The sequence below is a fragment of the Panthera pardus genome, unplaced genomic scaffold (assembly GCF_024362965.1).
Source record: "Panthera pardus isolate Hobbes unplaced genomic scaffold, ASM2436296v1 HiC_scaffold_19, whole genome shotgun sequence".
Taxonomy (NCBI): domain Eukaryota; kingdom Metazoa; phylum Chordata; class Mammalia; order Carnivora; family Felidae; genus Panthera; species Panthera pardus.
The window spans coordinates 25,510,093-25,537,106 of record NW_026526754.1 but is presented as its reverse complement, the minus strand read 5'-3'; the positions used below and the strand labels follow the sequence as shown (position 1 = coordinate 25,537,106).

General features: G+C 53.0%; 1 protein-coding gene across 1 annotated transcript in view; it reads left to right on the top strand.

Annotated features, from left to right (window-relative positions):
- The window catches only part of ANKRD11 (ankyrin repeat domain containing 11), a 180,386-nt gene that overhangs the window by 66,170 nt on the left and 87,202 nt on the right, over positions 1–27,014 (top strand). Inside the window, 1 exon segment of the mRNA XM_053906811.1 lies at positions 4,346–4,427. The gene's annotated coding sequence lies outside the window, so the exon portion shown is untranslated.

Below are 27,014 nucleotides of genomic sequence, written 5' to 3'. Positions count from 1 at the left end.
CAAGGCGAATCTTCTAGCTGGACGGCCCCGTTCAGTTCAGGCTTTTGCTGTGGTGCCTGGTGGAGGGTGGGTTCGTGCTTCCTGTCTGTGTCCCTGATGTGCTTGGTATGTGGCTTCTGTTAAGGTCTGTCACTGCAAGGCTTGCCTGTCTTCCGTGGGCTCCAGGGGCGGGAGTAGAGAGCACTTGCCTAGAACGAGGGGAGCCGTTCCTGACTCTGAGTTCCTGTGTAACGGAAGATAGGCTGGTACACGGTGTCCCGTGGTCTGTCCTCAGGTTGTTCGCTTTCTAGGAGTAGAGCCGGGTAAGCGTTGTGGGAGATCGCAAGTAAATGAGCCATCATTTTGCTGGAGCCTCTTCACACCAATGAGGTGGAACAGTCACCGCCCCCTTTGCTGTTATCTTCGTGTTTCCACTGCCCGTGACCCTGTCATAAAATGGTGAGGTCAGCATTGCACTCCAGAGATGGGCAGATACCAGCATATTCGTGTTTCTTTTGAGTTTTGCCCTTAGAGCGTGACGCTGATTTGGAATTCGATGAGTTTGCTAAGAGCTGGAGATAACTGGTACTATTTCCTGACTTAGACCCTCAGAAAAGTTGTTTTTACGTCCTCATTAATCAGGATTTCAAGATGTGTGTGTGTGCGTGATGTCTAAAAGACTGTTCCTCGTGGTGACGTACCATATTGAGGGTGAGCAGGGAGTCGGGGTGCTGGGGAACCTCTTGAAAGGCAGCGTGGGGTGGTGGTTGGTGGAGTCTGGGTTGGTCCTGCCTGGGAAGAGCCGGCTGGTTTTGTTTTTGTTTTTTTAAAAAAATTTTTTTAGTGTTTATTTATTTTTGACAGAGAGAGAGAGAGAGAGAGAGCGCAAGCGAGCAGGGGAGGGGCAGAGAGAGAGGGAGACACTGAATCCAAAGCAGGCTCCAGGCTCTGAGCTGTCAGCATAGCGCCCGACACGGGGCTCGAACTCACAGACCGCGAGATCATGACCTGAGCCAAAGTCGGACATTCAACTGACTGAGCCACCCAGGTTCCCCAAGCCAGCTGGTTTTGTACAATGTGGTCTTGTACACTTCCTGTGATTGTGCCCTCCCCCGCCATGCGCCCCCCCCCCCCCCCCCCCCCGTTCTCACAGTGCGCTCCCAGTCACTTTCTCTGCTTTGATTTCATGCTTTGATTCTCCTGACTTTCTGGAATTACCCAGTGTTTGGTCTACAGAGTTTCCCTTTTTTGATTTTCTTTTTTTTTTTTTTTTTTTTTTAATTTTTATTTTTGGGACAGAGAGAGACAGAGCATGAACGGGGGAGGGGCAGAGAGAGAGGGAGACACAGAATCGGAAACAGGCTCCAGGCTCCAGGCTCCGAGCCATCGGCCCAGAGCCTGACGCGGGGCTCGAACTCACGGACCGCGAGATCGTGACCTGGCTGAAGTCGGACGCTTAACCGACTGCGCCACCCAGGCGCCCCCCTTTTTTGATTTTCTTTATGGCTATGCATCTGTTTATTTTAAAAACTCATTTTCAGGGCACCGCGTGGCTCAGCCGATGTAGAGTCTGACTCTTGATTTCAGCTCACGTCACGGCCTCACGGTCCTGGGTATCCAGCCCGGAGTCGGGCTGCACACTGAGCGGCGTGGAGCCTGCTTGGGAGTCTGTCTCTGTCTCTCTCACCGCCCCTCCCTCGCTCACGCTCTCTCTCATGATAAATGAATAAAAAGTAAAGAATCTGTGTCGTTTTTCTCGCACAGACGGCACACATCAGACTTCGGCACTTGTGATTCTTGCCTCGTGCATCCTGCCAGTCTCGGCAGGAACATTTCCCTGTTGCTTTCGGTGGATTCTCCGCGAGGCCGTGCGTTGTGACGGCCTTGCCCTCAGACAGGGGTGGGCCCCTGCCCTGTCTGTGGAGTGCTTCTTCAGCCCCTCCCAGTCGCCCACCAGCTGTGTCGGACACTGGCTTTTCACGTCTCCGCGGTCTTCGCCTGTGCTCTGTCCTCACCGATCTCTTTACTTCTGGGGCGGGGGGGGGGGGGGGGAACGTGCCCTGTGAACCCCTGTAGCTGTAAGCCTGCAATAACGGTGCGGTCCGGTGCAGTTCTGTTTGACAACGGAGCCTGATTGTCGTGGCCGCAGGGGTTTTGATGTGAACATGTATGCTACATGAAGCCGTTTCCGTATCAGAATGTTTCTTCGGTGTGCACTCCTCAGAAATGGGGTTTCTCTGCCAAAAGGCATAAATGTTTTGGAGGCTCTTAATTTGCATTGTCTTCCAGACATAATTGGGTTAATTCCTAAAGCATTTTCCCTTAGACTGATAAGACTTTTAGACGAGGATTTAGGAGACCTGGGTGCTCTTTGCAACTTGCTTTGAATTCCCTGCATGACCACAGACAACTAAACCTGATTTGGTTTCCTGTTTTGTCAAATCGCAGGTGGATGTACAGCCCTGGTTCTCTGCCCTTCAGGGGGGTTTGTGACAGTGTCCCCAGACGTTCCGGTGGTCACAGCCTGGGGGGTGCTGCTGGCATCTGGTGGGCTCCAGGTCAGGACTGCTAGTCAGCACCTTCCTCCAGTGCCCAGGACGCAGAGGGTGACCTAGCCTTGAATGCCAGTGCTGCTGAGTTTGAGAAGCCTTGGATTAAGACTACCTCAATTTTCTTCAAAACTGTAATGGTAGATGTTATTATTTGCTGTATTCCTGGTGTAGGTATTCATCATGCATTCTGTGTTGTTCTGTAACTTTTTTTTTTTAACGTTTATTTTATTTTTGAGAGAGAGAGAGAGCGTGCGAGCATAAGCAGGGGAGGATCAGAGAGAGACACACACAGAATCCGAAGCAGGCTCCAGGCTCTGAGCTGTCATCACAGAGCCCGACATGGGGCTTGAACTCAGGAACTGTGAGATCATGATCTGAGCTGAAGTCGGATGCTCGACCGACTGAGCCACCCAGACGCCCCCGTAACTGTCTTTAAAGAAAATTGAAAAGCTTAATCACATACTTGTTGCTTTTCAATAAAACCAAGCTGTGTGGTGTACTGGGATTTGCTTTTCCTTGCTTGTGTTTATCAGTGCTTGAGGTCGTGCCAGCTTCGAGAAGCCCTGTGCAGGAATACAGGGACAGAAAACCCTCGCTCTGTGTTTGCAAACACACCCAGCTGTAAGCACTGGCCAAGACACCAGAGATCTTCAGCACTCTGAGGGTGGAACTTGGGATCCTGCTTCATGTGAATGCCGTGTCTGAGACAGAGCCTTCTCCTGCCTCTTGTCCACCAGTGTGAGTCCCTTAGTGACTCCATACTTTCGATGTGTTTGGAGACAGAAGAGAGTGTGATGTTCTGATGGGGTTGTGGAAAAAGGGTTGTGAGTTAGTGGTGTTTTTTCTTGTTACTGTCTTGGTTTATTCTTTTCAACGTTTTTTTTTTATTTTTTTTATTTTTTTATTTTTGGGACAGAGAGAGACAGAGCATGAACGGGGGAGGGGCAGAGAGAGAGGGAGACACAGAATTGGAAACAGGCTCCAGGCTCCGAGCCATCAGCCCAGAGCCTGACGCGGGGCTCGAACTCACGGACCGCGAGATCGCGACCTGGCTGAAGTCGGACGCTTAACCGACTGCGCCACCCAGGCGCCCCTGTCTTGGTTTATTCTTGAAGGTCTCAGAGCCCTCCTAGGAGATGATACAGTTTTATTCAGCCAGGTTTCTTCGTGATACTGTGCCGTAATCTCTCCTTTTCTTACTGACAAGGCCCCAGCGGCCACTTGATTTATTTGTTAAGGTTCAGGCCTCCAGGTGGAGGCTGAACACGGGGTGGGGGGCAGCAGGTGCTGTGGGAGGCTGGTCATCGGGGCTCTGTGAGCCAGAGGGAGAATTTGCGTTTTCTTCTGCCCGCAACAGGATGTCCCTAGAAGATGCAAAATGCAGAACTTTGACAAAGCCTTAGTAATTGCGAGATTTCCGTCAAATTCCACGTAAAGAGAAAAGTCTCTGAATGGTCCCTTCGAGGTCCCAGTCCTGAAGCCCCATCTCCAAGGAGACCCGTAGGCCACTGAGGGTTCTTTCCTGAACCTGGCCTCTCCGGGCACTGCTTTCCAGGAAGCATTACTGAGAACAGAGGTTCCCATTTGGATGGTGTCCTGACGCAAATCATCAAGCGCGAGCATCTTTCCTGGGCCCGTTCTCCCTTTGTAGCCCACACCAGCCAGACACACGTTTCAAACCCTCTTGTGCTTAGTTCCGTGACATGAAGGAAGCCGGCAGGGAAGTACGTGGTTGCCCCTCATGGAGAGACTGAGATGAGACAGAGACCTGAGGTAGAGACGTATAATAAGCTGATGTTGCTCTCTCGTTTCAGAACACACAGCGCCGATCGGGGACGCGCCCCCTTGGATTTCAGATACAGTCTTCGTCAGCGTCAGCTTTCAGCTATGGAATCGGTAAATATTTTATTGCACTGCTATTCATCAGTTTGCTATTTTCTTTGCTTTGTAAGAAGGGGCATGAAAATCATGCTGGACTTCCACGTGGGCCTTCTCGGGCTTGATAGTGCTGGCCGGGTGTTGTGGGGCTTGTCCTGGACCTCACTCAGATGAGGGTGTCTCCGAGAAGTGGTGGTGAACTGTGGGCTGATAACCGGCACTCTGGTATCCCAGTGACACGGTTCTGTGGAGCCCAGGCTGGTAGACTGGCCCGCGAAGGGGGTTTATTTCTGTTCAGCCTCTTTATTTTCATTGATTGATTAATTGATTGATTGATTGACTGGTAGAGAGTGTGAGCAGGGGAAAAGGGAGGAGGGTGGGAGGGAAAGAGGGAGAGAATCTCAGGCAGGCTCCACACTGAGCTTGGAGCCTGACATGGGGCTCGATCCCACGACCCTGGGGTCATGACCGAAGCCAAAAATCAAGAGTGACGCTCACCGGACTGGGCCGCCCAGGGGCCCCTGCTCAACCTCTTTATCTAAAGTGCTCTGTGCTCAAGGGGTCTGGAGACCATCGGGACCCTGTACTGACTACTTTGTTTTGTGCTCTGTGCACATTGCATGAACACCTGGCATGAAGAAGAGCTTTTTGAGTCTGAGGATTGTTCCCACCTCTGGGGGAAGCAGTGGGGGCCTGGCTGTGCTCAGGTCTGGTGTCCTGTGTGTTTGGGCAGCTACTGGCGGTATCCCTGGAAGTTCGAGGCCAGCTCTTGTGGTTGGTGGGTAAGGAATGGGATCTTTGGCCAGGTTGCCCTGCTTACTTGCTGCTTCCTTCTGGGAACCACTGTCAAGGGTTTTGAGAGGAGGGGCAACTTTACCCCCGAAGACCCCAGGTTCAGGTCCGGTGTGGCGTCTATTGCTCCAGGACAGAGTCCCCTCCCCACCTTGGGGAGATTGTTGCGCTGGAAGGCATTTATTTCCTCTGGAGTGTAGACTGCTGAAGATTGAAAAGAAAACTCTCGGTCGATTTTCGTGTCTCATACCTACGCCAGGCATTAGTGTCTTAAAGCGAACCATCCAAAGATGTGTTAACCCATTTTGCATTGTTGTTCCTAGCAGACATGAAAGAGACCTTTCCTTCTGCGTCTTTGGTGTGGAGTGTCCTTTATCTCAGCCATCACTGAATCAGGCCTCGTGGAAGCTTCCTGGCCTGTCCCTTTGACTTGACCAAAGTATTTCCTTGGAAATGGCGATAAGGTTTGACGGCACGGGAATCTTGGATGCCCCTGAGAGTAGGCCTAGAATTGTCCTCCCTTAATCTGCAGGATGGTTAATGCTTAGAAAGAAGCCAGTGTGGCCAGTGGAGGCGTTGCTGATCAGGTGGGGCGGTGGGGTGCTTTGTAACACCCTGTGGGGGGCTCCCCAGGGTAGTTTCCCTGGGGGGGGGGGTGGGGGTGGGGGTGGTGGTGGTGGTGGTGTGTGTGTGTGTGTTCGTCATAGGCAGTGGGGCAGCCACGGAGAGACTAGGTCCAGGAGAGAAGGAAAAGGTGAGGCAGAGGGAGAACCGAACCCACTCACACCGGGAGGCTGAGCTCTGTGTTTGTTTGAAAACTGTAATGTTGGTCTTAATTTATAACGAGGAAAAAGGAAACGTCACTTAAATTAGGCTTTTAGTAAGTCTTTGGTGATTCAAAATAATGTATTTCCTGTTTAAAAGAAAACAAGTTACTAGCAACTCTTTGCCGGCAAATTCTTGGGCTGGCCCAGGGGTGTGGAGTTAATAGATGTGTTAACATTTAGAAGGTTTTCAACATAGGAAGGATTGACTTTTTTGACCATATCACAAGAATAACCCAGGGTGTCTCATGCCATTTATTACTTCCGTGAACCATAAATACTCAGGTAATATTGATTGTAATAATCTTTTAACAAAGGACTGTTTAAAGAAAAGACTAGTGTTTGGATTGAATAAAGATAAAGGTTCCTGTTAATGTGAGGCGTGTTGTGGCTGCAGGGAGGCCGGGCCACCTCTTGGGGAGTGGCCCCGCTGTGTGTGGCAGCAGGGCCAGGCCCATAGCAGTGTGCCGCTTGCTGAGGTCTGCCCTCCGTGACCATTCCTGGAATCAAAAGGCAGAATCTGAAAAACAGAATGATTACAGGCTCTCTAGTAGTTTTTCACGGTTATTCACATCAGTAATTAATTTTCATTTTGACCCCCTAAGGTCGAATATGAGCCATTTAGGTCAGGTAGGAGAAGAGGTGGGCTTGCTAAATCCCAGAGTATTTAATCCTGTGCTCTCGTCTCTGTCTGAGCATCATTTAGGCGCCCAGTTTGGATGGTTCTGGGCTGGTCCCGCCCTGAGTCGTTTCAAGCATGACTCCGGTACAGGGTCTGAGACGACAGCCTGTATGTGCCGGGCTGCTCTGTGACTTGGCTTTCTGCGTTCCGTCCTTGGGCTCCTCCCCTGAGAAGCGGTAATGGTGACACCCATCTTAAAGATTTCCTCTGAGATTAAGTGGCCCTGTAAATGGGAATAAAACTCTATGAAAATGTAAGCTTTAAAATAATCAGATAAGTTTTTAAACCTTTGTTTAGCATAAAGCTAGTTTCAGCTGACAGCTGGTGTGATTCTTGCTTTGCTAACATCTTTCTTGGTAGAGGGTCCCTGCCTCTCCAGAGCAGGGCTCATAGCGGCTCCCACTTCACCAGGGGTAGGGGAGAGTGTGTGCACGTGAGTCAGACTTGTGTCCCGGCCCTGACCCCTGGCAGCGTGTGTAAGTGTTACACTCCTGCTTGCTGCGAAACAGGAGTTCGGAATTATGTTTCCAAAAACAAAATAATTTCTGAAAGTAGCATGTTATAATAATAAAACAAGTGTTTTTTTAAAAAATATTTATTTATTTTTGGAAGAGCACAAGTGGGGGAGGGGAGAGAGAGGGGGACAGAGGATCCAAAGTGGGCTCTGGGCTGATAGCAGCCAGCCCAGCGTGGGGCTCGAACTCACGAACCACGAGACCATGACCTGAGCCGAAGTCTGATGCTCAGTGCGTTCACTGAGCCACCCAGGTGCCCCACAGGTAGTGTTTCCATGAACAGAGGTGTAGATTTTAATGGTTTATACTGTTAGTTTGAACACCTCTGAATAGAAAACAATGGTCGCTTTGTGACTTGCTGAAACACTGAACTTGCAGGGCGTAGTTTCAGGTTCCCTGGATGTGACGCTGAGCTGGGTGTCCCTGTAGGTGGTACTCAGTGTGGAGAGGTGTGCATGGCTGCACGTGGCCTGTGTCCTCCAAGCACAGGGACCAGCAGTCTTGCTGATGGTAGAACCGGGTGCCCCCGTGCCGGCTGTCCGTGCACTGGCGACACCAGGGACCCCACCCGAGCAGCAAGCTTGGAGGGCGCCCTCCGGACCCAGAGTACGATGCCATCCGGTATTGAAACAGAGAGAGGCTCTCGTGAGTTTGTGTGGTAGGAGTGGAAGTTCTTCTGACCTGACCGCCAGCCCGATTTGCCTTGGCCGTTAGGTGCGGTTCATGGTCGCAGCACAAGTGGTTGCCCGTGAGCTCTACGTGCCGCCACGGACCGTGAGCAGTGCTGGGTTGGATTTGCAGCTTGTAAGGAACTTGTAGGTCCTGATGCTGATTCATTTGAGTTTTTAACAAAGAGGTTTTGCTAGGGTTTAAAAATAGGTAACAGAGCACACTTTGCTTGGAGATATGTTTAGCTAATTAATTGTGCCAGTATAATTTCCTGAATTTTTTAGTGTGATCAATTTTTATTGTGTATTTAGTTCTAGAGAATACTCTTTGACTAGGCTCCCTTCAGCTACGTAAATTAGATGTCATTAGAATTAGAATTCATTAAATGCATGTTTTTTGGTTAATATAAAAATTAACAGTGTGTCCATGCACTTTTCCCCAGAAACTTTTGCCGTCCCCACATGACCGTGCTTGCCACTGCGGGGCAAGTGCCAGCACGGAGTCCTGAGCCTCGGGCCAGGCAGGTCCCCCTCCTGGGCACCTGGCTCGAAGGCAGCCGAGTGTGGAGGCCGGGCGGGCAGAGCGTGTTGACTTTGGCAGTGGGCGGCTGCCAGGGCTCTGCTCGCCGTGTGACCCGGCGTGGAAGGCTCTGCTTCCAGACACGGGTGCACTGTGCGTACGCATGCGCTTTCTTCCTTGACGCTGGCTGCTCCGTGTTCTCTTTTGTAGCTCTGTGTCCCCTCCCCCTTCAGTCGAAGCTTGGATTTCCCCGCCTTGGACCTGGGTGGAAGCTCCTGTGGGCTTGGAGGACATTCTGCTTGGGCAAGAATAGGGAAGGAGGGAAAGAAGTAAGGGAAACGAGGAAAGGTTCTTGGGAAATGAAATGACACTTGCCTTTTAAAGCTTTTGACTTTGTCACCTTTTGCTAACGGATGGTTTTGTTTCTTGGAAAAAATAAACCCTGGGTCCCTTGTCCATCTCTGAACACCAGAAGGGAGCAGCATCGGTGTGAACCCTGGGTATTTTTGGAGGGCGGAAAGGCAGAAGGGTAATTTTGGGGGGCGGTGGGTGAAGACAGCGTTATCCTGCAGCTCCGGGCCTCTGGGGGCCGGCGGGGGGCGGGGCGGGATACGCTCGCCTGGTGGCCGCCCCAGCTGGGCAGGCGTCCTGCACCTGCTCTGTGGGCCTGGCCGAGTCGCTCCCGCCGCTGCTTCTCCTGAGTCTTCTCCTCTGTCCGTTTTCTTCATCTCCTGGATGCAGTCAGCCTCTTTACAGTTTGTTCTGGTTCATTTTTTGTTAGTGGGAACCAGAGTTAAACCCTGCATCCTAGTGGCTGACAAGATGCTGCCTTGGAGGCAGGTGATCCCACAAGAGTGTCAGGTGGTGCTCAGGTGACCGGTCCGGTGCCTGTTTTGTGCTGACCTCGGCCCTGTAGCAGAGCAGCACGGAGCGTTGAGAAGTGCGAAGGAGATGGAGACGCCCGTTGAGGTGTGACCACATTTGATTGAAGAAACCCTGTGGAGCTCCAGGGTATCCTGGCCTGGAAACACCGTGTTTTAAACTTCAGTGTTATAATTAAAACTTCCATTCACATAAAAAGCCATTTTCGTTCTTTTCAAAAGTTTGCAGTCTGGCTCACCTCCCCCGACACCGTCGGCGCCCGTTTTCTAATGTGCTTTTGCACTTTCGTGGGCAGAGCGACTTACAGGGGACCCGCGGGAATACCGGCCACAGCTCGTGGGGAAGGGACGGAGACACAGTGGGCCCCCGAGCACGCTTGTGAATGGGGCGCTGCAGCCCGCTGGCTGGTCTTCAGCCTGGGATCACGGAGCCAGTCTTTGGGCCTGAGTTCCGTGGCCACAGACGTGTCTGGGGCAGACAGAGGTTTGTAGGTGAGCCTGGGGCGGTGTAGCTAGAGAAACTCTATTTTGACTGGTTTTTGTAGGAAAAGCTATGATCAGGTGTGTCGGCTCACATTAAAAAAATCCCTTTGTGTTTGAAGCCCTTTCCTCTGAGTCCCCTGTTGCCTGGCCCTGTTCTGTGGGCTGGCTCTCTGGCGCCCTTCACCCAGGTCTGCTGTTCTTTGGGGTTTCTGTTCAGTCTTCCCTGGGAACCACCTCACCAGAGGCCAGGGTTGGGCTTCTGTGTCCCCCACCTGTAGAGGAATCTCACTCCAGAGCACCTGCTGACTCGCATCTCCCAGTTACCTCACTTTACGTCCTCTTTCCCCCCTACTTTTCTTGGGTTTTCCCGAGAAAATAGGTAGCATTTTCCACATTAAAAAAAATTTTTTTTTTTTAATTTATTTATCTGTCAGCACAGAGCCTGATGTGGGGCTCGAACCCACGAGCCGTGAGACTGTGACCTGAGCTGAAGTCAGACTCTCAACCGACTGAACCACCCAGGTGCCCCTCCACATTTTTTCCCTAAGATTCTAGGCCTCAAAGATGTTGAACAGTAGGGTTTTCGAGGTGCCGTAGCTGATCGGTGGCAGAGTGAGCGTTCGAGTCTCGGGTCCCTACGCGAACGCAAGAGATAGTTGTGTTAGCGTTTGACTTCAGGGAAGATAGGAGTAAGCTGGTGGGAAGGGTCAAGGTGCTGGCGTGTCCAGGAAGGGAGTAGGCCGTATGGGTTTTCTGCAGCAGCTGGCTTTCCTGGGAACCCTCTTTTAAATTTGTCCCATGGTTGTGCCACGGGTACGTTTGCTCGTATTTAACGTCTGTGCGTGGGGGGGTGGAGGGTGAAGTCTCATCCCCAGCACCTGATGCTCTCAAGCCTTTGGTCCTGGGCGGAAGTGATGCACTGAAAACGGGCCAGGTCCAGAACAAGGCCCGGGAGCAGAATCCGTGAAACCTGGGTCCAGGGTGAGGCCCATTTCTAAGGGCCTCCTGCCTGTCATCCTTTTCCTTCTCTGTTGTCCAGGGACCTGTCTGCTGGGTCTGGCCTTTTCTGCCTGGTCAGGCCACTTACCAGCCTGGGTGGTGCTTTGCATGCCTTTTCCCCTTGTCTCCATTCACCTGGCAGCCTGAGACAAGTAGACTTGGAAGGCTTGCCCCTGGCATTTACCCAGTGCAGCCGCGTCCTGAGGGCCGTGGCCTCGTCCGTGGAGAACCTCGTACAGGCCTGCGGTGGCCGATGCCAGTGTGAGGTTTCCTGGCCGGCAGCTCACCCAGTGTTGGTTTGCTGACTGCGTGTACCCAATACTTTTGAACCGGAACCACACCCTCAGAGCCCTGCCAGCTGGGGCCGTGGTCACACGCATGCACGTTTGTCTGGGAGTCCTTGCTGTTGGTGTCTGGGGTCGACTTGACGGGGAGTAGCACCACCGTGTGTGTCTGTAGCTGCCGGGGGACAACCATGGTTTCCCCCACACTGTTCATGAGATCCTCGTCCGTGACCCATCAGTCTGGCTCTTTTTTTTTTTTTTTTTTTTTTTTTTTTAATAAGTTAAATGAAGATGGAATGTTAGCCTGTGAACAAAGCCGTGAATTTCTCTGCTCCTTCTGTGCTGTCAGTGGCCCAGGGGCAGGGAGGGGGGCCGGGCCAGCGGGAGAGGCACGTGGCAGTGGTCAGTCCTGCTGGGCTCTCTGAGTTTCTCCCTGCCCGTCCTCTCCCCGTCCGCTCTCTCCGCGCCCCTCACCTCTCCTCTCTTTGCTGTCTGCCGCTGCCTCCCGGAGCATCTTTGTTTTGGAACCGGCACACCCCAGTGGGGCACAGCCTGGCGGGGGGCACGGCTCTGTGTCGTGTCCTCAGTTGTGCTTGGTGAGCTCAGGGGAGACGCTTAGGCCCGTCTTGTTGAAGGAAGTCTTTCTCCTGATCGTTCTGTGCAGGCGCGTGCTGCATTTTGCCTGCTCCAAGTCTGCTGTCCCACTGCGCGCTGTCCTTGCCCTTTCTGTCCCCTGAGGTCCTGAGCAGCAGGGATGCGTCTGTCTCCCTCACCACAGTGTCCTTTATCCACAGCTCACGTCCTTCTGGGGGCTGTGAACTTCTGTTTCTCCTCCAGGATTGCCTGTAAGTCCAAGAGCACTCTGGGTGGTTTGTAACTGGGTTCTTTTTCCCCACTGCAGGGAGTGCCAGGGAGGTGGTCCTGTCCCTTGTTAATAAGCGTGTGCCCCTGCCTTTGTGTGAGGCCTGGGGACAGTGCTGTGGTCATAGTGTGGGTGTAAAATGGGTCTTCCTGGAGGCTGTTCTATATGTGCTAGTCCAGAGTAAGTGGACTTCTGACTCATTGCACTAACCCCTTGCTGTGTGTTTGTAATTAAGAAACAGAAAACAAAGTGCATCACTGGATTCAGGACCTTGGTGATTGTCTGGTTGAAGTTTTGCTGGAGACCAGTTGAGATTCACCATGATTCATCTAGTCTGGGGGAGGGCTGGGGGGGGCACAGGAGGGCATAGCGCCCCAAGTGCCTGGGGTGTCTGGGTGGGTCCCGAGGATACCCAGTAGCGCCTTTCCTGATAAGGAGCCCCAGGCACACACCTTGCCTTGAACGTAATCGGCTCTGTCCCCAGGAAGTGTGGTAGGGAAGTCACTGCTCTATCACTAGCTGTTTTGCAAATGTGCACCACAGTGTATTTTCTCTTTATTACCTAAGTAGGGCATCTATTATAAGCTGCTGAAAATTATTTGAGGGCACAGATTCTGGGGGAAGAGCTGCTCTGGGATTCATTTAGAAAGAACTGTGGGGACAGGGCGCCTGGCTGGCTCAGTTGGATGAGTGTGCAGCTCTTCATCTGGGGGTTGTGAGTTCGAGTCCCACATTGGGCGTAGAGATGACTGAAAGTAAAATCTTAAAAAAGACCATGACTGTGAGGAAACGCTAAAGGAGAGAAATTTTGTTAGGTTTTCTCTCCCGCTTTGCCCAGGTGTCACCGGGCTGTGGCCGGCGGTGTGCCGGGAAGCTCCTGCCCTTGACCGTGGCCCAGGTGCCTCCTGGAGAGGAGAAACCATTAGATGCTGCTTTCCACAAGTCCGACGTTCGGTTCTTTTAAAACGACACGCCGCATTTCCGGTGGTCCTGCCAAGGAGCGCACGTTGCCTGCTCCAGAGAAGGGAGTGCCGGCCAGGGCCCAGCAGTGCCTTGACGTGGCACTGTCTCCACCTGGGCTGTCAGAACAGCCCTGTGGGGTCGGGACCGGGGAGCACAGCCTCCGGCCTCGGCCTCGGCGCTCCCGAAACCCCGTGCTGGGGGGGTGTGGACTTGGGGATGCTCGGAGCGCCTCCCGCTCGGGGGTCCTCTCGGGGGCAGGGCTGCATCGGCCTCAGGACAGAGCGTGGCCTGCTGTTTGCCTCCGACCCTTTAACCTGATGCTTCGTTCCCGAAGGGCCTTAGAGGGACTGCGTGCGACGGTGTGCCCCGTGTCCCGTGACATCCGAGGAGCCTCACACGGGACCAGGTGTTCTCCCTTTGGCTCCCTTCCTGGGGCCTGTGCTGTGCAGGCTCACAGGTGCCTGGGGCGTCTGTGTTCCCAAGGCTGGGGCACCGCCGGCCCATAGGCCTGTGCCGACGACTGACTTCCTAGAGGACTCTTTTCCTCAGGTGACTGTTCCCAGCGAGCCGTGCTGCCCCCCAGTGAGGCCAGGCCGGCTGCTCCTCGCTTCCGGTCCTGTCGTGGGTCTGGCCCCTGGTGCTGCGTCCCCGCACAGCCCTGCCCCTCCCTGCCCCTTCGTGTGCCCTGCAGCGCGCACTCTCCACCCTCCCTGCAGGCTGTGGGCGTCTGTGTGTGGGTGCTTGACACTGTTGTTTGGGGAAGCACTTGTTTTCCTTTTTTCCTTTGGATCTGCAAAATTTTGTTAAGCCAGAGCTGGAGAACTTTTACAATCTCAGATCATCAAGAAAAAAAAAGATTAATCCATGTCAACGATGAGGACAGAGAATAAGTTGAACAAACCACGTCATTTTGATGGAGAAGTACTTTTTAAGCCACTATCAGCTGCCTAATCCTGGCTGAACGCTCGTTAAGTTCCACAGATGTTGAACTGGAACTGAAATGTTGTTCAGTTTACCTGTAAACCTGGGGGATTTTGGCTTCTATCGAGGCGTCTCCCCCCGGGCAGCACAGACCGTCCAGGAAGTGAGGCCAGTTGGTTGGGACAGACCGGTTCTGAGTTCTCGTAGGGTCACCCTGAGACTGGCAAGTGACAGGGCCACGCGGTGATTGTTTGAAAGCGTCCCTGTGCCTGGTGCGGGTTGGCACGTGTTGGGTATTCGACAGTCTGTCGAGAGCAGAGAGAGTGAGCCTGTCGGGCACGGGGCAGGGGGAGTCTTCCTGGCAGCGAGGGCTTCGCGGCAAGCGTTTTACCTCTCACACCGTGGAGCTCCAAGGATTGCTGTGCGCGTTACTGGAAAAGCATCGCTGCGGTTTCCCACCGTCCAGCTCGTCCGGGTGACCCAGTCGGTGCACTCTCCACAGCCGACAGGTGACGCCACGGGGTCTCTGGTTTGCGCCTCCAGCCTGCCTCGCACCCCCCACCCGGAGTGTCCCCGCGTCCAGAGAGCCTGCGCTCGGGCCCTTCACAGTTGGCCAGACCTACGTGCTCCAGGTTGTCGTGAATTTAAAACAGACCAAACGTAACTTGAGGTTGTTGCTTGGGGCGGGGGGGGGGGGGGGGCTTGGGGGTGGGACAGGGACTGGGGCAGGAGTGGGATTTGGGGTGAGCAGGGGCCGAGTTTCTCCTGCCCCTCCTGCATTTCTCCGCACGTCCTGCTCAGGTGTCTGCCCAGCAGTCTGAAGAGGTGTCCGCCTCAGGAGACCCTCCCAGGGAGGGCAGCCCCAGGCTGTGGTCTCCCTGGAGCCCCTGCGGGCCACCTCCTGGTCCACAGACGTGCAAGGCCCTTGCCGGGACCCCTTAGGAAGCGCACTTGAGTCTGTCCTGCAGTGTGCCCACGTCCACGGCACTTAGCTTCTCTCCCGCAGACTAGACTCGCGATTCTCCACCCCGGTGTAGAACACTTGGGGTTCACTGGGGGTTTTACCTGTTTCAAGATGTCACCAGATTCTCCGTAAACAATTTTAATTGTATTCACTTGGTCACCACATAGAATGCCTTGTGGTCCTTTCTGGTCGGTTTTGGGAGTAGGCTCTGTATCCTGACTCAGCACCAGGATTGCCGCTCAGGCCTCCTTGCCTTCCTGCCTGGCTGGCAGAGTGCACATCACTGCAAGGAGGGCTGGCCTGGTGCTGGTAACCAGCCTGGGCGACTTGGACTCAGTCAGCTCACTCCTCCTCGCCGCTCCCACGTCGACCTTCGTTTCCTCGTCTGTAAATTCGGAGACACCTGCGTTACAGGATTCTGGATCATTTTCATCTTGACACTCAGAGGATGTTACTGGGGTCGGGCTCACAAAAGGACGCTGTGAAATTTAAAATGGTGTCTCTTTCTTGCTGAGCAAAAAGGACGAAGTCAGAGACGTGCCTCAGCCAGAGGCCCCTAGGCTGGCTCCTTGTGTGCCTGACCTGTAGCCCGCAGGGCACGCTCTCTGGTCTCCACACACCTCAGTCAGAGGTGGCTGCATTTCCTGTCTCTGCAGGAGCACGGGTGCAGAAAGGTCCAGCGGGTGGGGTCAGGCACACCTCCGTGGTGCCTGTGGAACAAGGCCATCTGGAGCCCCCCCAAGGAGTCTGGAAGCCAGCGTTTCTTTTAAACACTCAGATTTTGTATGCGTACACCTTTTCTCTCGTCTCATCCAGGGGACAGTGTTCCCGGGCCCTGGCAGGCTGTGTGATGGAGGCGGGGCCTGGGTGGTGGCATCGCCACGCTCCTTTTGTTCCTGGGCTCTGTCCTCATGCTGTGCGGCTCAGAAACCCTTTATGTTGTAAACACAGAGAAGTCCAAAAAACTCTTGTCTGTATGTATAATAAGTATGTCTGTTAATAAAACATTTGCTTACTAATTGTACTTAAAAGCACGGATAACAAACCCACTGTATAACACGGTTTTGCTAAAACAACTACATTTTCCGAAATAAAAAGTTGGTTAAAGTAAGCAAAGAAAATGTGTAGTTGGAAGAGGGAAGAGTACTGGAATCATTTTTGGCTTAATTTTGGAGATGTTCTTTGAAACGACACCCACACTCCACAGACGGCTGTCTGCGTGCTGAAGGTCACCAGTCCCGTGGAGCTCCCCTTGGCCAGGGGTGGGGGGCCGGGGGGCCGCTGCTCCTTGGAGCCCCCTGGTCTGTCCAGCCTTGTGACTGCGTCTTCCCTCGCGTTCGGTTCTGCAGCCGTGTGCGTTGGTGGTGTGAGTTTGGGTTTGTGCTGAGTTAACTTCGATCTTCCGGATGCTGATGTCCTGCCTCTCATCATGTCCGAGAGTCCCTCTCGTTTCTGCAGCCGCCCCCTCCTCAGATGAGCCTGAAAGCTGTCAGAAGCTGTCTGCGCATGGGTGGGGGGTGGGGGGGGGGCGCGGGGAGGGGGGCGCCAAAATTCGAACATTTGACCGTGCATAAGTTTTGCACTGGCAGTAAATTAGGTGCTTTCCTTGTAATGGCAGGCTTGTTTTGTTATTTTCCAGACATGAGTTGCCAGATGCCACAGCAGGATAGCTGGAGTTTGCATGTCAGTCACTCTTACACATAAAACCCATGTGCCCTGGAAAAGTGTTTGTGCTGGAGACACCTGCTTGGTATACAGAAGTGCTTCCTGCATACTTCTCTGTCGCGTAGGATATAAAAACCAGAAGCATAGAGACTTGGGATCTACTGAAATTAATAAGTATTGCTTTATCCTGGAGGTTCTTCAGCGAAATTTAGACCGTCAACTTTGCATCATCAGTGCAAATATTACCCCAGCTAAAAATGCAGCGTTCTCCTGGGAGACATTTTGAAAGGGCTGCAGGGGATCTGTAGGGTCCTCAAACCACACCTTGGAAACAGCTGTCTGAAGCTGTTTGTTTGGTCTCTGTGGGAAAATACAGCTCAACAAGCCACGTCTGCCTGTGTTTGTCTATCACTGAACACTTACAGGCTTAGGAGGGTCTGGTCGTGTATTTTCTCCCCACAGTACATGCGTTAGCCTACATTTTCAGAGGGCTCCTGACTCTGTGGACCCTGGGTGGTGAGCCCCTCCTGGAGCCCTCGTGGAAACGTAAAACTCTGCCCCCTTGAAATGAGGCCGTGCAGATCATCTGTCTTTGGGCACGCGCCCATGGGCCCGGCACACATCCGTGACTTGTGTGTGGCTCTCACAGAGCTCTTTTCCCTGCCTCTCTGACTGTGCCTTTGGCCGGCGCGGGCTGCGCCTGTGCACTGCCCTTCCCCGGGGCTCCCGCAGGCCCCTTGCGTGGCTCTTCCCTCCTCGGAGCCGGAGCCGACCCGCACCTGCTGTCCTAGACGGATTCTCTTGGGTTCCTTAAGTCATGTGCTTTCCCTCCGCTCACTTTAGTCTTGTCTTTTAGGTCAACCTGGCCACTGGATTAAAAAATTTGTCTATGTTTTTCCAAATCTTGCGGATATTTAAAGATGACGTGGATTGCAATAACTTAAAATACATCATTACGTATTGCCAGTAAGAGAAATTGTTAAAGTTAGGAAGTTCTGTGTACTCCACTTATATCGGTCTCTCTAAAAACTCCTGTCTCTGAACTGGCTGCGATGAGGCCGTGAATCAGACTTTCCATCGATGCTGGAGCTGATCTGCCTTAATTGGGAAGAAGGACCCTGGACCTTTTAGTCAGTACCTCAATAACTTCCTATTTTTGACTTTTTAGGCCAATTATTCTGAACTGTGATGTCAAATCCTGTACATATCTTCAAAATATGATTTCCATATAGGAAACGATCTTTTTCGGGTTTTTCCATATAGGAAAAGACTTTTTCTGTCAGAGGCATTTTTGTGTTGGCAAGAGTTCGTTGGTGGTTGAGAGCGGTGTGGCGGGTTTGGCGGGGTTGGGGCCCTCTGTTTTCCTTGACCCGGAAGCCCGGGTGGGGTTGTAGTCTTAGAATGTGGCCGCGTCGTGGGGTGGACCAGGGGGCCTGCTGTCCTGCAAGGACCCTTGAGCCCCTCCTCTCCGTGCTGGATTCTGCGCAAGGCTGCCGAGCGCCTGGCGGGAGCGTGCTGCGCGTCGGGACATGGTGAAAGGGGCCGCGGAGCAGCGTCCCTGGGAGTTGCCAGCCTTGTCGGAGATGCACAATCAGAGCTGTGGGTCAGGACCCACTTCCCTTTTTGACAAACGGAGTTTGCGCTTTTCTTATTTGTAGCCCTCAGAATTAAATGCGTCTCTGTTTAGAGAACTTTCTTTGTGATTCCTCTTAGGCATCAGTTTTTTTGTACACATAAAAATGGAACTTCTCGTTGACGTATTTCCTCCTGTTGAGTAAATATGTAGCCTCTGGTAGCGCGAGATGCCGTGTAAAAGCTGGCCAGGTCTCCAGGTGTGGAATGTGTCACCCAGAGTGCTCGCCGAGTGCCGGACCAGGAGGCGTCCTGAAGGGGGCTGGACAGGAGCATATGTTACAAGAGGGCTGTGGGTCAGGGAGCCCGGGAGGCAGGCACGAGTCTCTGACTCCATGGCTGCTCGGGGACCGAGGGCCTGAGGGAGGGCCTCCCAGAATGTGGGCTTGGAAGGAGGGCAAGCAGATCCTGAGGTATGGTCACAGAAGGACAGTGGCGTCCCTTGGAGACAGGAGACACAGAAAGGAGGAGATGGTTGGAGAAGCTGTGGTTTGGGAGCTATGGAGTTGAGACGCCTGTGGGAAAAGGGGCCCTGGCAAGGGGTGTCCAGGGTTTGTGAGACCATTCGGGACCGGATGTGTGCAGGTGCGTGTGTGGACGCGTGTGCACACAGGGAGCAGGGGCAGGAAAATGAAGCGGGATTGGTTTATGACAGAACAAACCAGCAGACTCACCCTAGCATAACGTAATAATCTCAGCAAGCAGATTTGATGTTTTTCTTTAAGAAATTAAAAGAAAGGTATAGAAGTAATTTCTCCTGCCATCATAGATTCTTTGAACAGATAACGTGTCAGGATTCTAGGTCATTTCCTATTTTGGGAAATGAGATGCCTGTGTTCTAATCTGCACATTATTACACGTGTAAACCTCGTAATAAGTGTAGCTCATACAGTCTTCGTGTTATTTTTCCCTATGCAATTTTAGGGTTTTCAAATAGTCTCAAGAAGCAAGAGCAAAGGTGTCTTTCAGACTGAAGCCCACTCCGAAGAATCCAAGAGTCACGTTTAATTTCCAAATATCTGTGGTGAGGCTTTAGTTTGAAACCCTATTTCGTAGTTGTTTTTGTTTGTTTCAACTCGAAACAGGCCTTTCTTCTTTGTGGGCCGTGCCACCCCACCTCCTGTAAAGTTGACTTCCTTCCGGGGGTGGGGGCGAGAGGGATGGGCTACACAAGGACAGAACAAGTGAACCCGAACGGTGTCCCCAGGCTTCTCCTTGGCTGTAGCAGAGCTGAGTGAATTCAGACCCGAGCCACGCAGCTCTGGACAGGGCTCCGTCACACCCTTGGACGCCCCTTTGCTCATTCACTTGACACATTTATGTGTCACCATGAACAGTTTTTAGTTTTTCCCAGCTTTTCCTGTATGGATTAAGCTACACCCTTGCCCGCTCTCCCCCTGACCCCGCCCCCTGATTCTTGCTGGAGTGGGGCGGGGGGGCTGGAGCAGGTACAGGGTCGCGGAGGAAGTGCTTTTGGAATGGGTATGGGCTCATGCCCATAGTTGCTTTGAGATAATTGTCTAGTCGTTCCTCAGAGTTGACGCTGAAGCATCTTGTTCACTTGGTTTTATCAAACTCAAGCTCTGTCACATCTGAGGTCCATGAGGAAGGAGTAAATTGGTATCCAAATGCCTTTGCTAAATGACATGACAGAGGGCCACTCATTTATTTCAGATGCTAGGAGGTCAGACACAGGTTTTCAAATAGTCAGGGGAGGTCAGACACAGGTTTTCGAATAGTCAGGGGAGGTCAGACACAGGTTCACTCTCAAAAGTGTTTTCTTGCTTAGGTAACAGAATTGGCTAAAATCTGTTTCCAGTGGGTCGTGTCCCCCCCCACCCCCCCGCCAACTTCGTGTTCAGAAAAAAGCACCCTTGAGGGAGTGTTCTGGTCCAGGAGTTCGGCATTCAGCAGCACAGGTAGGCCCTGGGCACGGGGCTGTCTATGACGACAAGCTTGGTGATGGTGTTGGGTCACTTCTGATGGCTGTCCCCTGCCAGAGTAGAGACCAGCCTGTGCAGCCAGGTTCTGCGGTGCAGTCACGGCAGCCTGCAGGCCGATCCTCAGCAAACGTTCCTCAGTTGGGACCTGGGCACCTCAGCCTGTGCCCCATGCTGTCCTTTTGTTTAGAAAATGGGCCAAGAGGTCCATTGTGAAGTTCTCAGAAAAGAAACAAACATGGTTTTTCTTATTTCCCTTTTCCACCTATTGTAGAAAATACAATAAAACATGAAAAGGGGGGAAATCTACCCTAAACCCACTGTCCAGGTCACGAGTCTCATTACTGTCCTTCGGGGGGGGCAGTCCCCCCTCCTTACAGACGCTCTGTGTACTCGTCCCATCAGTCACTTAGAAAAGGGTGTTGAGCTCTGTGGCGAGGTTGGCAGTTTTGTGTATTTCTCTCTGCAGCCCCATCAGTTTCTCCTTCAGTTATCTTGAAGCTCAGTTGTTAGCGGCTCGTGCATTTGAGGCTGTCAGACAGCCTTGATGACTCTGCCGCTTTCTCACTACGAGGTGACCTTACCTCTGGTGATACTCTTGGCTCTGCTGTCTACTCTGTTTGATACTGAACTGCCTGTTCTCTCTTTTGACTAGGATTAGCATGCATCCTTTTCCATTTTTTTCAGATTAAACAATTTGTCCTTATTTATTTTTAAAAGTTTATTTACTGGACACCTGGGTGGCTCAGTCGGTTAAGCGTCCGACTGCAGCTTGGGTCGTGATCTCGTGGTTTGTGAGTTCGAGCCCCGCGTCGGGCTCTGTGCTGACACCTCGGAGCCTGGAGCCTGCTTTGGATTCTGTGTCTCCCTCTCTCTGCCCCTCCCCTGTTCATGCTCTCTTTCTCTCTCAAAAACAAATAATAAACATTAAAAAAAAAGTTTATTTACTTTGAGAGACAGAGAATGAGCAGAGGAGGAGCAGAAAGAGAGAGGGAGAGAGAGAATCCCAAGCCGGCTCCACACTCTGAGTGCAGAGCCGGACACGGGGCTCGAACCCACAAACTGAGATCATGACCTGAGCTGAGATCAAGGGTCCGACGCTTAACTGACTGAGTCCCCGGGGCCCCCCAGTCTGTCTCTATGTTTAAAGAGGGTTTCTTGTAGGCCACCTTGTCGGAGTTGGCTTTGCCTTTTAAAGACATCCAACTGGCAGCCTTTCCCGTTTAATGGGGGTTTAGACCACTGACACTTACTGTGATTATTGACATGACTGGGCTTCAGCCTGCTGTCCAGTACCACTTACGTAGCATAAGAACCTGACAATGGTACCTTTCCATGTCTCCTCACCCAGTCTTTTTGCAACTGTTTTCTTACACTTTGCTTTGCTATAGTAACAAACTCCATACTAGATTGCTGTTGTTTTGTTTAAACAAGAGACCACCTACGAAAGGAAGTCTGAGGTGTTGGCTGTGTCGTTGCCATTTCTGGTGCCCCACTTTTCATGAAGACTCCTGTTTCCACCCAGTGTCCTCCTTCCAGCTGAGGGACCCCACCAACATTTCTTGTAGCGCTGTTCTGCTTCTTGTAGGTTCTTGAAGCTTCTGTATATCTGGAAAACTCTTTTTTTTTTTTTTATTCATTAAAAAAAATTTTTTTAACGTTTATTTATTTTTGAGACAGAGAGAGACAGAGCATGAACAGACAGAGCATGAGGGTCAGAGAGAGGGAGACACAGAATCTGAAACAGGCTCCAGGCTCTGAGCTGTCAGCACAGAGCCCAATGCAGGGCTCGAACTCACGGACTGTGAGATCATGACCAGAGCCGAAGTCGGCCGCTTAACCGACTGAACCACCCAGGCGCCCCTTTAATTTAATGTTTGTTTATTTTTGAGAGAGAGACAGACAGACAGCATGTGAGCAGGGGAGGGGCAGAGAGAGAGGGAGACACAGAATCCAAAGCAGGCTCCAGGCTCCGAGCTGTTGGCACAGAGCCCGACGCGGGGCTTGAACCCACGAACCCCAAGACCATGACCTGAGCTAAAGTCAGACTCTTTACTGACTGAGCCACCCAGGCGCCCCTGGAAAAGTCTTTATTTCCACATCTTGTGTGTGTCTGTGTGTGCACGCGCGTGTGTGTGCGTAACCCCCTTATCGACAGAGCACGCCGACCTCACAGCTCACTCGTTGGGAGCGCACCGTGAATGGTATTTGTGAACTCCCAGACTTGTGTCACTGTCACCGCCACCTGTGTTTCTGAACAGTTTTCAGTGGGAGAGGAACCCACGGGTGATGGATACCTTCTTCTGGGTTCTCACAGATGCTGCCCGACCTCGTGCTCGCCTCAACCCCACAAGGGCCCGCCGCCGTCCCGGCTCTTCTCCCCGCTTTCAGATTGGGCACCTCTTTGGTGTCCCGTGGCGCGCCGGGACATGGCATCGTTGTCGTGTCTTTGCTTGGGGTGCACTGAGGGCCTGGGACCTCTGAGTTTGACGGTTTCCACCAGAACCTGAACTCTCTGTGCTTTCTTTCTGCAGGTCCCTCGCCTCCGTGGCGCTGCGGGCGCCCGGCTGCTGAGGTGCTTGAGGGGCCCGCTTGCTGGCCCTGCTCTGCTCTCTCTCCGCGTCACCCCTGCTCTGTGCGCAGTGTCCTCTGCCACCCGTGGTCTCCCCTGGTGTCTCTCCTCTCCCACAGGCAGTCTTCACCTCTGGAGGCTCCTGCCACCTCGCGTGACTCTAGTTAAGTTTGTTTGTTTGTTTTTAAACTTTATTTTGAGGGATTGCCAGCGGAGGAGGGGGATGACAGGGGAGAGAATCCTAAGCAGGCTCCTCCCTGACAGTGTGGAGAGCCCCCCACCCCCACGGGGGGGGTCGATCCCACGAACCATGAGATCACGCTCTGAGCCGAAATCAAGAGTCAGACACGTAACCGCCTGAGCCACCAGGCGCCCCTCTAGCTGCCTTTTGAAGTCTGGGAGCCCAGATGTGCAGTAACGGATTAATGTCTGCGTCTGCTACTTTGGCCCTCTCTGTCAGCTCTGGGCTGGTTTCGCTTGATTGGTTTTTCTTACTTTGTGTTGTGTTTTCTTTATTATGCCTGGGGGCATGTGTTGTATTTCTTAAAATGCCTGGGGGTATTTTTTGGACACACCTTTTATTTTGGAAGACTTTCAGACTTCTGGAAAAGTTGTAAACATAATAGAGAATTCCTGTAAACCTCTCTCCCAGCTTCCCCTGGTAGCTAGCGAGTCACGTCACGGCAGTCACGGCACGTTCCTTAAAACAGCAGCCAGCATCAGTGCCTTGCTGCTCACCCCACCTGCAGTCTTGATTCCCATTTCCTCCGTTCCTCCCTGACGTCCCTTCTCTGGCCCGAGCCTCACCCAGCACACTGAATCGTCCTGTGTCCTCGCTAAGCTTGGTTTCCTCTGGGCCGGGACCGTTTCTCAGTCTCTTTTGGTCATTGTGACCTTGACGGTTTGGAGGAGCTCCAGCCAGTGTTCTGTAGGACGTCCTGTCTTTGGGTTTGTCTGATGCTTTCTTCGTAGATGGGGGTTTTGGTTTTGGAGAGAGAGGACCAGAGAGGGGCGTGCCCTCTCCTCGTATCCGGTCTGAGAGTGCATGCTGTCACCGTGGCCTGTGGGTGCTAGCCTCAGCCGCCTGGCCACGGGGGCGACTGCCAGGTTCCTGCCCCGTGCAGTCCTGGCCCCCTTCTGTCCCCTTCCTCCAGAGCAAGCCTGGAGCCCTGCGCCTGTGCAGGCAGAGGGGGGCATCTTGCGGGGAAGGCGTGTGTCTTCTGGCACATCTTTGTTTCTTTATGTCGGCACATACTCGTATATGTTTTGTGCCGTTGTTCCAGCTTCTGTGTCTAGGAGTATCTGGAGGCCAGGCGTCCAGTTTTGCCTCCTTGGGTGCTTGTTACGCAGTCTCGTATTCCTGAAAATCTTCCTGAGCTTTGTTCTAGGATCCAGTTAGTTCTTGGAAACAGTTTGCTCCTTACAGGGCTTGCCTTTAGGATCTGTGAGGCAGGCCGGGGCCTTGCTCAGGTTTGGGCTAGACGGCCACCCCCACCCCACCCCCACCCCCGGGCCTCTGCTGCTCTCTGGCCATCGGAGCCCAGCAGGCCCTGCTTCTCGCCTGTAAGTGGTTCCTCGCCTGCTGGTGGTGAGCTGATTCCTGCTCGCCCAAGACCGCAGGGGGCTTCTACAGGCCTCTGGACGGTTTCCTTCAAACTGTGTCTTCTCGGATCTGAACGTTTCCCGCTGACGCGCACACGTAGCGTTCTGGCTTTTTAATCCTCTTGAGGATTTCTTGTAAACTCTGCTCATTTGGCAGACCTGCAGGCAAAGCTGAGACTGCTTTCGCTCTGTTTCATGTGATTTTACAAAGTATTGTTTCATTTTATAGCATTAAAAAGTAACTCAGCCGGGGGAACCGGGGAGCCCGACCCTGAGAACAGCGTGGAGCCTGGACCAGAGTGGGATGGTCACGTTGGAGTCAGGTCTGTGCTTTTTTAGTAGCGTGGTGTCTGTGGGTCTTTGGAGTTGGGGATAATTTTACTGTGATTACGTGTGATGGTAACATCAGGGGAAGCCCACTGAAAGGTATACAGGAACTCTGCACTTTTTTAATAAGTTTAAATTAGTTCAAAATAATTTTTTTTTAAAGGACCCAGTAGGTGAGTGCAGTCTTTGTTCCCCCAACTGGCTGTTCACAGCAGTGGTCCACAAGCTGAGTACAGTCTTAATAGAAGTGCCTCAAACTCACAGCTGCACTGGGTGAACCCCGAAAGCCCCCACCCCCCCCCTCCCCGCAGGAGGCGGCTCGTGGTAGCCAGCAGCGGCCTCCTGCCCCTTGTCCCCGTGTTTACATTCCACCTGCATTACTCAGCAGACTTGCTGGGGTTTTCTTAACTTGGTGTCGCGTCCCAGAAATGGTGTGCGCCTTTCCTCGCTTGGGCCTCGCTGCCCGACTGCGCCGGCCGGTCGGCCTGGCCCGTCTCTCCCCGCCCTTCTGGGTCAGCCTGTGGGGCCGCGCTTCCCACACGCCCTGTGTGCGCGTCGCACGCCTCCACCCGTCTGGAAGGCTGTCCGTTGGCGCTTCACGCGGCCTTCTGCGGCTTCTTTGCCCTCCAGGACGACGTGGAGGGCCCCGGGCGTGGACCGTGCGGGTGCCGGGAGGCTCTGCAAGGAAGGTGCTGTGTGGACGCGTCACGCAGCCCTTCCTGCCTGTTGACCTGGGGCGTCCTAGGGGTGATTCCGGCGTCTGGGGCACACGACTGTGAGCAGACGTCCCCTTGCCTGCAGCCTGGCCAGTGATGGAACGGGGTCCTCACCTCGGGCTTCCATTTTAGGAACTCGCTGTTTAAAAGAAGTCATTGTGTCATCTGAAAATGACCCTGTGGTTTCTGTTCTGGCTTGCTGTAATCCGTGCTGGTCGGGCCGTATTTTCTTAAGTGAAAACGTTGGTGACTCGTGAAACTATCTGCTCTTTCCCCCTGCCACGAGGCGAGAGGTGACGTCGCTAGATCAGGACTTGCCCTCCTGTCGTTACTTGGGTCCCGCAGGTTCCCCGGCAGGCAGGCATGAGCGGTGAGCGCGGCAGCTCTGAGTGCCCCGTGCTTGTAGCGACCCTCCCAGGGAAGGGAAGGCCGGGCCCCCCCCCCCGCCCCAGAGCTGTGCCGTGTCCTCCGGGGGCAGCCCGCGGCCGAGGACAGGGTGCCTTGTGGGCGGCGAGGCCTCGCGGGCCGTCCTGGTGCTGGGGGCCGTGCCGCTCCCACGTCTCAGGTCTGAGGGATGGGAGCCTCGTGTGGAGGGCGAGGGTGCCAGGGACAAGCTCGGGCAGGTTCTCCGGGATCGCCTGTGTAAGCAGTGGTATATGCCTCGTGGCTCTTAGCCACCTGGCTTTTGAAAGTGGGGTTCTCTGCAGGAATCCGTTGTTAACATTTGGTCACTACGTTAATAGAAAACCTTGCAGCGGGGATTATTTTTTGGCCCACATTAAAAGTAGATAAATTGTTCATCTGAAGTCCAGTGTGTTTTAATCAGTAAGGGCTTTACTTAGAAAAATGAAAATCTGAGGAGTAAGGAAACCCTGGCGCCCCTTTGTTTCTTTCACAGGCAAATATGACCAAGCCAGTGATTTTCCATGACTTGGTTGACATTGTGTTCCATAACTTTTTTTTTTTTTTTTTAAGTTTATTTATTTTGAGAGAAGGAGAGAAAGACCATGAGCAGGGGAGGGACAGAGAGGAAGAGAGAGAGAGAATCCCAAGTGGTCTCTGTGCTGTCAGAGCAGAACCCAACGTGGGGCTCGAACCTACGAACCGTGAGATCATGACCTGAGCTCAAACCGTGTCGGACACTTAACCGACTGAACCCCCAGGAGCCCCCCCCCCCCCCCCCCCCATGTTCCTTAACTTTTTAAAGCCAGTTGGGAGGGCTTAGACTTCCTTCTCTGCTTTAATGAGATTCGCTAAAATACTCAGGTTTGACCCTCTGAGGTCTGTTGTAGAGGTTTGGAGACCCTGGGGTAGTTCGTGGCCTGGGCAATAATGAGAATGAATGAAAGTGCTGGAGACAGTTGGCTGTCCCCAGTTTGTGTCTGGGGCATAGTCCTTCCTATACAAACCCCTGGGCGATTGGATGGAGAGAGGGTCTCCTGGAGGGCAGCCTAACCTTAGCCTCCAGCTGCGGCACCAGCTTCTCGGTTCCCCGGGGGCGCCTTATCTTCTGTGGGTTCTTCACATGGCCACCTCCCTGCCAGCACGGGGCTTTCTGTTACCAAAAATGAAGAATAGTGCCGAATAGGATTGTTTTCTTCCAAAGGCCGTGGCTGATGGGCTGTTCTAAAATGAATTTATATTTCTGAAGTCTTCGAAAGTGAGCGAAGAAGGAGAATGCAGTCCTTTGATCATACTTACTGTTGAATGGTGCCTCTGGCTTCTCCATTCTCACTCAGTGGGGCTGAGGAGGCCGCAAAGAGCAGCTCGTGGGCCAGCCCTGGGACACTCGG